The sequence below is a fragment of the Rhinichthys klamathensis genome, unplaced genomic scaffold, assembly GCF_029890125.1.
Source record: "Rhinichthys klamathensis goyatoka isolate OS25496 unplaced genomic scaffold, OSU_Roscu_1.1 h1tg000018l_1, whole genome shotgun sequence".
Classification (NCBI taxonomy): domain Eukaryota; kingdom Metazoa; phylum Chordata; class Actinopteri; order Cypriniformes; family Leuciscidae; genus Rhinichthys; species Rhinichthys klamathensis.
The window spans coordinates 3767948-3780248 of record NW_026606569.1 but is presented as its reverse complement, the minus strand read 5'-3'; the positions used below and the strand labels follow the sequence as shown (position 1 = coordinate 3780248).

Here is a 12301-nt window from a genome sequence, read left to right as displayed (position 1 = left end):
ATAGTTCAGAGTACAAACACTTAAATTATTAATGGTCATTTATTCCTATAAACACTGAATGTTGACGGCTCTCAAAGAAAAGTCTTCACCTAAAACAGACACACATTCAAAATGTGAACCAGTGTCGTCTGCTATCTGAATAGTAATAAAACCATAATTTGCGAACTTTTGTGTATTTATTATTATAAACGGTGCTTTTCTTAGTGATTTGGTCTGTTGAATCTTACATGGATGTTTTGGACGCGTGTGATTCCTGTATAAAGAATATGTTTTAAAGTTAGTCCATAGGCTAGAGTGTGGTACTGTGCATCGCCATGGTGTGACAAAATACACCCAAACATTTAAGCGTAACTATTTACACACATACTAAGCAGGAGAATATCTAATTGTTTGCACTATGCCTGAAACGTAGTAATCAACATGCGTTTCTGTAGGTCTGTCAAAAAGAAAAATCATCTGGTTTTAAACACTGCTTTTTCTTAAAAACATTGTGTCAGACGTATTTGGTAGCATGATTGCCTCGTTTAATCGTGTATTAAGTACATATTTATCAGGCTGATATTTGTAGAAAGTAAATTTATAAAAGAACCGGTTAATGGACTTGTGTCAGAACACAACAGGTATGAAGATATGTTTGGTTTTTTATTCTAACTTTAAAAGCTAGATTAATCTTTGAAAAGGTTAATACAGTATTTGATTTTTTGGTGGAAAATCTGGAAAACCACCTTACGCACGTTTTCGGCCATCCTTAATGCCGTCATTGTGAGCTGAACTGTTTGGAGTTTTGCAGCACATATTTCTTTTGCAAAAACATTGCATCAGACATATCATATATAATATTTTTTACTTTATACTTGCTAGGAAATTAATTGACATTGAACCTTTGTATAAATAAGAAAAGTATATTTTAAAAAGAAGTTTAAAGGAAAAAAGTACCAATTAATGACATTGTGTCAGAACACAGCAAACATGAAGAAGTGCTTTTACATTTTTGTTCAAACTTTAAAGTAAGATTACCCTTTGAAAAGTGTGATACAAATCGTATAAAGTATTTGGTTTTGGGGGGACCGTTGCAAACTAGTGTCATTAAACTTAATCTTTGGTTTTAAGGGGAATTAAATATTCTCAGGACCCCCATCAACCCCTGAAGTTATGACTTCTGAAGATCTCCCATGTGTAGATTCACTCGGTTGAAAAATGTAATTGTAAAATTGAAAGTTTTGTAATTTACACATCTGAAATTAAAGGTACAGTAGTTTTTTAAAAAGTATTTTAATAGCTAAAATCAATGTCTTTATTAATAAATATGATCTCATTGGTGTAAAATTAGCTCTGCCAATGTTCTGACGGGTAAGTCCATGGTGGCCTCCATGTCGTTCCGCCATCTTGAAAAAACTATAATAGCGGAGAGGTACAAAAAGCACTAGGCTACCTCAACGCGTTTCTACAACACGTTTTCGTTCAGAGCCGGCTGACTGAAACCATCTGAAACGGACACAAGGAGGTCAGTGAGAGGCGCTTGTCACTCCCCCGGCAAATTTGAAAGACTGCACGGCACTTCATAATCCAATCCTCGTAGCCATAATAAAGCTTAAAAAAATTATTTAAAGTGAAACGTGTCCGGCAAATTCAAAACGAGGGTAAATATCGGGATAGCTTTTCCCAGGTGGATAGAGCTAATGAAGGAGAAGTTGCCTGCTTTCTTCTCGACAGGTAAGTCAATGTTACGGTCTAAATTACAAGCTTTTTCATTCCGTGGTTGTGTAATTCATTAAATAGGCAGCATAGCGGTAGAACGTGTATAGTTAAACTCGATGAAGTGCTATTGGATGACATGTCGTAGCCTCTTGGCACATAACGGTTACCGTAGTTGCAACACGCATTTGAAAAAGCGTGGCGCTAGAGAGCACTATTCGTTTGAATCGAGGAGGTCAAAGGGGCATGCTTTCTGCTATAGTCTCATCAGCTCTCCCCAAAGTCTGTTCATGCGGCCAACAGACAGCCTGTCGCATCGACAAATGATAACATTTGAAAATTCTACATATATTTTGAGTAGATAACCGATAGTATATTCTCAGTGAAGGGTTTCACCCTGTGTGCTTCCACAATGAATAAGGATAGTTTGAGAGATGCAAGAAAAGTAGATATGATATATCTTATACGTACAATAGGTCATAGCTACAGCAGAAAAAGTAAGATCATGCTTTGAATTAAGACGAGTAAAATTAAATATTAAATTAAATAAATACAAGACAAACTTTACTTATGCAGCGTCTCTGAAAATGTGTGGTGATTTTCTAAATGATACAACTTAATCTAAATAAGAGCAATGTAGAGTCCTGGGATTTCTTTTAAAACAAAAACATTGTGACAAACTTTGACAACATGTTTCATGTCGCATGCTATTTGAAATAAGATCTAAGACGCCAAAGGACAGTTCTTGATTTATAACATTTTTATTTGATTTTTTGAACAAACGATGTTTAGTAAAAATAATAGCTTTATGCAAATCATTTATATCATACAGAAGTCTTCTAAGAAGATAAATAGAAGATATGATTAAGATTTGATTTAGACAGTCTTTTAATTTTAAAAGATCTAATTTAAACTTTTAAGATTATACTTTTAAATGAATTTAATTTGAATAAACCTCTGAAAAGCAGACTAGCATTGCATACGCTGTGACATAATTGTGCCCCAGAGGCTCATCTGGCCTGTAACTCCTCCGTCTCTGTGCGGGTCTGAAGCTTCATCTCACCCAGTAGTTTATCACTGAAGGATCTGGGAGGGCTTTGTTTGTTTATCACAACTTAAACTATTTGCTTTTTGGCTTGTTTTTTTATCATTGCATAGATCTAGATTCTACTACTTCTTCAGTTCTATGAAAATGTAAGGAGTTTTTTTTTATAATTATAGATATAATTTATATATATTTATAAATATATTAATTAAGATAAAACTATGTTTAATTTGTATGAATACATTTTAGTAGCATATGTGTTATTATTCATTGAGTTATATACTTTATTTATAATAATTTAATTTTAAAATAGAGATTTTATGGAGCCGCAAAACAGCTTAGAAATTATATTAAATTACTTATTTTTATATATTTATTTTGAAAATGTAAAAATGCAGTTTTCTGTGATGTTCGTGTTTTAGGTGTACACGGTAGAATATGCTGTTACAGTACAAAAATCATTATGGCTATATTAATAAAAATTATACTTTAGGTCACCGTTAAACAAAATCCTTACAGTAATCTTCTAAAGGATAAATAGAAGATACGAATGTATTAAAACTATAAAGAGTTCATTTAAACCATCTTTTCATTTTAAAATATTGAAACTTTTACGATTATGATTTGAAATAATCTTAGTACGAACAAAATTTTGGCTCTGGAAAGGTGTTTAGCAGACTAACATTACACGATGCACAGAGACTCATCTGCTCTGTCACCCTATATCCTGAAGCTAATGGGGGCTGGCCTGAGGCATCACAGATTCTAGATGTCTTCATTGGTGCTCTCGCACTAAAGATAGGCCTATGTGGTGATTTTTGCACAGATACTACTTGAGGAATTATTGAACATTTCACACAATGTGTGAGATGACTTGTGAGAGCCCCAAATTTCAAAGTTCTTTACATGTACCCTGATAAATAAAAAATATAGTCAAGTTTTTCCACGATGTAGCATATTTGTTTTATGAATTAATTTAATTTAAAATATCTTGTATTTTTAAAAGATATAATTTAAACTTTTAATGATTATACTATGAAATAAGATTAACACTAATCGAACACATGCAATGTCTCGTTCTGACCGCTGAAAAGACACACACACACACACACACACACACACACACAGACACAGACACACACACCCACACACACACACACAGACAATGCATGCCTGTCAAGCGAGGGGGAGAGATAATTACTTGTGGGATCTTTTCAACTTTAAATGTATGGACATCTTAGGAACTACTTCGTCAACCGGCTGAAAAAAGTAAGATGATTTTATTTTTGACACCCGTTCATAACCTGTATGTATTCTTCTAATCTATAAAACATGTCGGATGATTTTTATCTAAAATAATAACTTTAGTTATTTATTTAAAAAATGAACGATAAAAGCATTTTATTAATATACTTTTAAATGAAGAATGTTGTTCAACTTAAGTTAGTGTGAAATAATATATTTGTAAATTACTAGATGTAAATTTTAACCATTTCATTTATATGGAGCATGATGTTTTTCAACTTTAGTGTGAAAAATATGATACATATTGTCCTCACTTGGAGGGGTATCATGTAACACACACACACACACACACACACACACACAGAGAAGCGTGCGTCCCGGGCCCCTGTGACTTAGAGGTTTTCAGGATTCAGAGAGGTCTAAAGTAATTTATTGCCGATGATATCACCCATTTCTTACACATACACACATAGACACACACACACACACACACACACACACACACACACACACACACACACACACACACACACACACACACAGACCACTCCGGTCAAGCGTGGGGGAGAGAGAATCACTGGGGGACAACTTTAAACTCATCTTTTACATCTTTTGTAAACCATTCATATTGTATGGACATCTTAGGAACTACTTCTTCAACTCGGTGAAAAAGTAAGATGGTTTTATTTTGTGAACCGTTAGCAACCTGTATGTTTTCTTCTAATCTATAAACCATGTCGGATGATTTTTATCTAAAATAATTGGATCAGTACATTTAGTTAGTTATTTTACAATGAATGAGAAAAGCATTTTATTTATTTGTTTATCTAAAATAATTGGTTTGGTGTGAAATATTTGTAATTTCATTTATATCAATTGAAAGAACTGAATGGTTTCAACTCTAGCCAGTGTGAGATATTTTCTCACTGTCCCAGCAAGAGTGCAGGAATGGGATGGACTCTGAAGTGGTTTCAATTGTTCTGTAAAATAACTTCGCAGAGATCTTTGATGCCAGAAATATTAGACTTTATTAACAAACAAAGCCGAGCATCCACCTGCAGGGGATCACTCCCTCCAGCAGGAGATCCCTTCCTCCTGCAGGCGATCACTCCTGATCAGTGCCCAGCTTCTCACATATATGCATACATCCTTTTCCAAAGATGGTCATACACTTATAGATAGTTTTGGGTGAAGGTCTTGTACCATGTGACTTCTCAGAATAGAATTGACATTCAGGGTCTTTTTACAGAAGGTCTTGCAGCTTTCAAAGACACATAGAGTCCTTTTAGAGGACTCATACAATAAATAATTGTGTATTCTTATAAGGCTAAATTACTTGTTTTCTAAGTAATAAAATCTTCAACATTCCCTCCTCTGGGGCTTATCTAAGCCACACATTCACTATCCTTTTCCAGAGTGTAGTTTCAAAATCCAGCCCCCTCAGTTATGCTACCTAGTGACTCAATCACGTCACCCATCCTTTACAATGACTGAATTATGATCCCACACTCCGGAGGAGCATTCGAGCCAAACATCTCTCTCCATACATTTTTCTTTCTTTCAGTTGTTTTTTCTTTTTCTTTCAATGGAGAGAGTAAAAGACTCGGAATTCTCCCTACTCAAAATTAAACCAAGAATAAGACAGTGTTATAAGTGTGTGTATAGATTTGGTTCAGCATTGCCTGTTTTTGTCACAGTTGTATAGAATATGTCAAACATAAAAGTCCATTATACAATTAAAAGTTTTCTTGCGGTGTAGACTTTTTCTTCGACCCAGACACTTTGTGCATTGTAGAAGGTCTCCTCTGGCTCATCAATCATCTTCGTCGTCCTCATTTGAGGAACTTAAATCGACATCCAGGGGTTGTAAATATCAATTTGGTTGCCCTCACAAATTATCTTTTTTCCTGCATTTCCATTCGTTTAACCGTGGTTTTCCAACTTGTGATATTAATATGCAAAGTACACAACAGAATAATAACCCACTCTCAATATTGCAAATCCAAAAACATTCCTGATTTAGCAAAACATGCTCATAATTCTCCAAAGTTTAAATCACGGTTTCCTTAACTTCTGCTCTTAAGTTTTATTTCTCCCACTTAATCGTAATCGCCAAATTTTCCCTGCGCAGTATTATTTAGTAAAAGTGCAACACTGATCTCCAAACATAAGTCATTCTACTTTTTTTTTTAATATAATTGTTTTCCTGCTAATGCAGACACAAAGCATTATATTACATCTCTGCTTATTATAGTATAATTGATTCATTCTGCATTTTTGTTTCGCATGATCCATATTAATATGGGATCAAAATATGGCTGGGTAAAAATACCTCTTTCCTATTTTTAATCACTTCTTATTTTTATGAAGGAATATCAATTCTTAAATTCGAAGAATCAATCTTTTTAGTCAGTCATTTTTAGTTGATGAACGAACAGAACACTTTAGTGAATCTTCTATTTAATTAATCGCAATACGCTTTAATAGTTGTTATAAAGTTTTACATTTCACATTCTGTCAATTTTATTTCCAAATTTAAACAATAAATACTCTTTGACTTTTTTAATCTCCCGTATTGTAGCTTCTCAGTTCAAGACTACCTTAACTGAATACCTTTTCTTCTTTTCTACTAATTTCTAAATAAACCATTATGAATAAACTAATAATGTCTCATGTAATCACTCTATTTAAGAAATGTTACATTTACCCCATAAAAGTCATTCAATAAACTCTTTAGACAATTAGAAAAATAACTCTAGAGAACAACTTTTTGCACTCTTACATATTCCTTATATGTACATTTCTTTTTCTGTATATCGAACAATAAAAGTTTTTATATCAACCATTTAAACCATTAGCATCATAACTTCCTTATTAAAACTTCCTTGTGTTCGTATGCAACTTATTTTTAATCTTTAATACTTCTGTTTAGCTGACCCATTATCTGACCTAATTTCTGATAGACTTCCAATCTAAGGATTACTTCTCTGTTAGAGATTTAATTTCTGCTCCTGTCCCTCCTCTGTTGATTTCATTGCCTTTACCCATCTATATCATGTCCACATATTCCTTACCAAATGTTTTAATAGTCCTTCTGGTATACTGACATATGGCCTATTTTTGTCGCTGTTCTTTTCTTAACTTTGTTTTTGCCACAAATTTCACAAAACTTTGCAGAAATGCCTTCTAATTTAAAATGCCTTTAATTTTAATTTCCTTTTGATTTAATTTCCTTATTCTTAATTAATTTAATTTCCTTATTCTTAATTAATTTTGCCTTAATTTTAATTTCCTTACCTTACTCCCCCCTTTGCGCACTGGTTTAATACCATTGCGCATTTTTGATTGAGGATATTCAAAATTATTGTTGGTTCAATAATCTATGCTTCATGTGAATGCCAAATATCTATTTTTGACCCCCCTCTGGTGCCATATAGATTGTTCAGACGGGCCTGTTTGTTATTGTTTCAATAACTTCCTGTAAGTCTATAACCTTTCTATAAACACTACTTGATATATTTATAATTAGCCAATAGCATATTGAATCAGTTCATAATCTTATGAATTAAAATCTAATATATTTGTCAATATCCAATGTTAATACTTGCTTCAATCTCAACTGTAGCCTTAAATTAATTTTGTATACCTTTGTATTGCCCAATTGCATCTGAGTACCCTTTAAGATTTATTTTAAAAGTTCTTTTTAGTTCTAATTTAATTTTCCTTCATGATTTGTCTTAATTCTCACTATGCTATATCAATTTTCCTAAATAAGTCGTTATCATTATTTTAGTTTCTGTTCTTAATTTGTCATTATCATTGTTTTTACGTTGCTTTGATATATTTTTTTTTCTCTTCAATAATTTTTTGTTCTTTGGGGTTATTATTAAGTTGCTACTGAATCTATTCAAGGGCTTTTAGGAAATTTGGTTGATGTTGACTGTTGTTTGAGCTTGTACTCATCTCTGTTGAGTCTCTCTTCTTTGCACAGCTCCTTGTGAGCTTCCCACATTCTGCAATTTCTCATTCTTGTGTTTCTGGTCAAGTTTGTCTCCTTTTTTCCATTCATGATTTGATCACTCTGTTAGCTTTCTTGTCATCTTTACATCTTTCACCAGTGTGACTCTTGAGTCGTTGCAATGGACTTTTTTCTGTCATTGTCAGCGTCCTTGATCCCTCACTCCCTGTTGTGGGGGGTTGCTGAATTCGGTTGGTGTATTTTAAGTTGAGAGGACTCAAATGTCACTCTGTTGATCATTTCTTCTGAAATTACAAGGCATAGTCAATGGTTCTTTTTGTTAGACTCATCTCAGAAACCTTCCTGGAATTGAGCTGCTTTCATCTGTAAATTAAAGCTTCATTATTTCTGTTAGTGACAACAACATGTAATTTCAATCATCTGCTCATCTGGCCCATTGTCCTTCTTGGTGTTCCCTGTAGAAAGGTCATGTGGGCCGAGTGCTGTCCTTTCTGCTTTCATTAACAGCAGGACTTTAATCCATATATTCCCCTTGTTTTTCATATAGTTAGCTTTTTATCCTCATAATTGCAATTTCTTTACATTTTTCTCATAATAAATCTCCAATGTACTCTTAAAATTAGTCATTTCAACTCAGTTATCTCTTTGTCTTGAGTTCCACTATCTGCACACTATATATGAGGCATCTTGGATAACACTCAACCCACTTTTTTACAAGACAAAAGTTACCAGACAACATTTCATACTTTTGACAAAGATCAGCTCCTCTTGATGTGCTGCAAAGAAAGTCAGATGTTATGCTGCAAAGAAAGTCATATATGGTATGCGCTGCGCAATTATGGCACTGGTTTTTCAATTTCATTTTTCTATTGCCACTACAGTTCCAACCAGGAATTTTAACCAAATTCATCCATGGTCATTATTTATTGGGCAGAATTTGCCCTGTGGGCCCACATATTAAATTTAGATACAGCTGTATTGGCAAAATAATTGATTTGCCTCAGTGTCTCTTCAAACACCATCTCTCACTCCATTCACACTCAGTCACTCTCACACACACTGGCCAGCAAGCATACATTCTTGCAAGTTGTGCTCTAAATGTGGCATCTTATAATTTTAGCCACAAGGTCTGATCAGGTCAACATAACTATGTCAAACACCATTGAGAAGTGTCAATGGTCGTAAGGTTTAGTCTAAGTCCGCTGTTGTAAACCCTTTTTTCTTTTTACAAATTCTAATAGATTAAATATTTCAGAATAATAGGCCTGCCATTTAATTTTTCAAATGCATTTTGTCATTTGTTTGTCTAATTTTTATATTATTTTTGTTTTTGCTCATGACCTGCTTAAAGAATAAAATTGGAGATCTCGGCATAATCTTGGATCCATGGCCAACAACATTTCCATCTCATTATCCCAGTTCTGACAGCATTTGCGTTTTCATCATTTTGGAGTTTTGGAGTAATTTTTTCCTCCAATCTATCTCTAGAAAATTACCAAAACAAAATGGAGTGACCAGTATCATTGTTTTGTCAACAATAATAATTATTCTTTGACATTTTGTGTCAATCTTTTTTCTTTGCCAGAGAATAATTCTATCATGCTTTTAGCCCTATATAGTTGTTTCATATAATAGCCCTCACTATACCAAATCCAGCCTCAGTCTTAACTATTTGGTGAGTTGAGCACCCACTTCTCTCTGTCAATGGACTTTCTTTTTTTTTTTTTATATAGAGCTGGACTTGTACCTACTGATAAAGCAGAGAGGGTTAGTTTAGCAGAGAATATAAAGAATTGCTTATGAGACCAGTGAATAATCAAGAAGAATAAAGTTAATCTAATAATTAACTAAATTTGAAGCAGTCTCTCTAGTGATCATTGGAGTTGTCACACCTGTGTTGCCCGTAATGGAAGGATGTCAGTCAGTTCTTCTGTTCTCAGATCATCCGTCTTTTGAAGCTTTTCGGCTGTCGCTCTGCATGTGTCCTCAGCCTGTCACTCAAAGGCCTGGTGTCGTAGACTGGAATAGGCTGTTGTTTCTCTGCCTATTCTCAGTTTGGGCTTTTGAAAGATCCTGCCACAGTTTTGCATCTCAGGATTGTCTCTTTGTCCTCAGGAAAAGTCTCAAGTGAAAGTTTCACCTTTTCCAGCATTAAATCAGTCTTTCTCCATGCTGAGTTTCCAGAAAGTGGTCATCTTGAGGAGGGAGCTGAACGCCCCTCACCCACTCCTTCTCTCTTTCGTGTCTCTGACCTTTCACCTCTTCCATTCGACACTGAAGCCATCTGAAATTTGAACACTCAGAGAACTGCATGAATCAAATTAACTTTATAAATATTTGTTCCTGAGCAATTAGCTCTTTATCTAAATTCCATTTTAACCATCTTTCTCCTAGTTCTTTTATACTATATAATAATCACTGGTTGACAACAGCAGTTCTCCCATTCTGTTTTTAGTAAAGCAAGTTCTTCGTTGCTGGAAAAGAGCAAGCTATTTCTTCATTACAATATGCAGTAATAATCTAACTTTGACTATCTGAATATAATCCAATCAAATAGTTTTCCCTATCATAAAATCAGACTTCAATCTTTCTCCTATATTTGCATGCTGTGTTCAAAATAATCTAACATGGTGAATAAACTTTTCCTCAGCCATTCCCAACAATTCCCATTTACTACAATTCTAACATTGCTGTAAATTATTTTTGACTGCTAAAACTTGGTCACCCAATCCTGTTCACTTTTAGCACACTGCACAAGTTATTTTTTCTTAACTCAAACTCTGCAATGGAATAATTTTTCTCACTTTGTCTTCAGGGATAATGAGATACAAATTTTAGACGTCTTCAGATATAAGATATAATATTTTAAGCACGTGCATCTTATTTATATTTATCTATTTAATATCTTTCATTATATTATTAATTACATATATATTTTATAACTTTAACTTATTGCATACTACAATAATCTTCTAGGTTAATATCTTGAAACAATTGTTTTCCTTTACTATTTTCTTTACTTTTACACATCATTTATACAGTACTTGTCCCTCACGCTCATTCACACATTCCTTGTCCCTTACAAGTGACCAGGGTCAGAGGTCACTATTTTTAACCACAGGCACAGTCAAGCAGACACACAGGATCCCACATACACACACACAAAAGCTATATTCTACTTACAGTGCTACTCACTGTTTTTACAAACAATACTTCACTGATACACTTCCCCAACACAGTGAAAAATAACTATATAAAACAGCCTACCCCTAGCAGACCTGCTCACCATGAACAGCGGTAACCGTAGGCTAAAAACTTCTAACTCCCCTATTCCATAGGATTTAGCTTAACCCGAGCAGTCCCTCGCTAGTCGAGGCGGTAACTGTTAAGCTAAACATAGCTTCCCTGAGCAGCTTCTGTTAAATATTTAACAAAACGGTAACCGGAAGCTAAACATCTGTGTGCATGCTATACTCAAAGTAAACACAGATAAACCACTGATATCCTATATCAGCAAATCCTTGCGTACGTACGACAAAACCTTCGCGCTAAATCATCAGTACCAGTAGTTCAAACAATCCACACAGGATTATTTAAGCACTGGCAAAGACTAGTGGGAGCTCCCCCGCGCTATTACTCGATATCGTCAACAACAATGCATGCACTTATTTCTAGAATCAAAGATCCCCTTTTTCAATTTTATTTTTAATTCTTTAAATTTGGAGAAGCATTTTAAAGGGTCTTACCACTCTGGCTCACTGGTGACAACACACACTTTTTCAAAAGCAAAAAATTGCTCACCTTAAATTACAGTGGCCACTGTTGTCTGTGAGTCACCAGTGTCGCCTTTCGTGGCTCCTTCAGCTCCTAAGCCAGTCCTGCCGGGGTCGCCATTTGAAGTGGTTTCAATTGTTCTGTAAAATAACTTCGCAGAGATCTTTGATGCCAGAAATATTAGACTTTATTAACAAACAAAGCCGAGCATCCACCTGCAGGGGATCACTCCCTCCAGCAGGAGATCCCTTCCTCCTGCAGGCGATCACTCCTGATCAGTGCCCAGCTTCTCACATATATGCATACATCCTTTTCCAAAGATGGTCATACACTTATAGATAGTTTTGGGTGAAGGTCTTGTACCATGTGACTTCTCAGAATAGAATTGACATTCAGGGTCTTTTTACAGAAGGTCTTGCAGCTTTCAAAGACACATAGAGTCCTTTTAGAGGACTCATACAATAAATAATTGTGTATTCTTATAAGGCTAAATTACTTGTTTTCTAAGTAATAAAATCTTCAACAACTCTCACTCACTCACTCACACACACACACACACACAC

At 34.6% G+C, this 12301-nt stretch overlaps 1 protein-coding gene across 2 annotated transcripts in view; it reads left to right on the top strand.

The window, feature by feature from the left end:
• cct2 (chaperonin containing TCP1, subunit 2 (beta)) overlaps positions 1–12301 on the top strand; it is a 285779-nt gene that overhangs the window by 119330 nt on the left and 154148 nt on the right. The window lies entirely within an intron of this gene.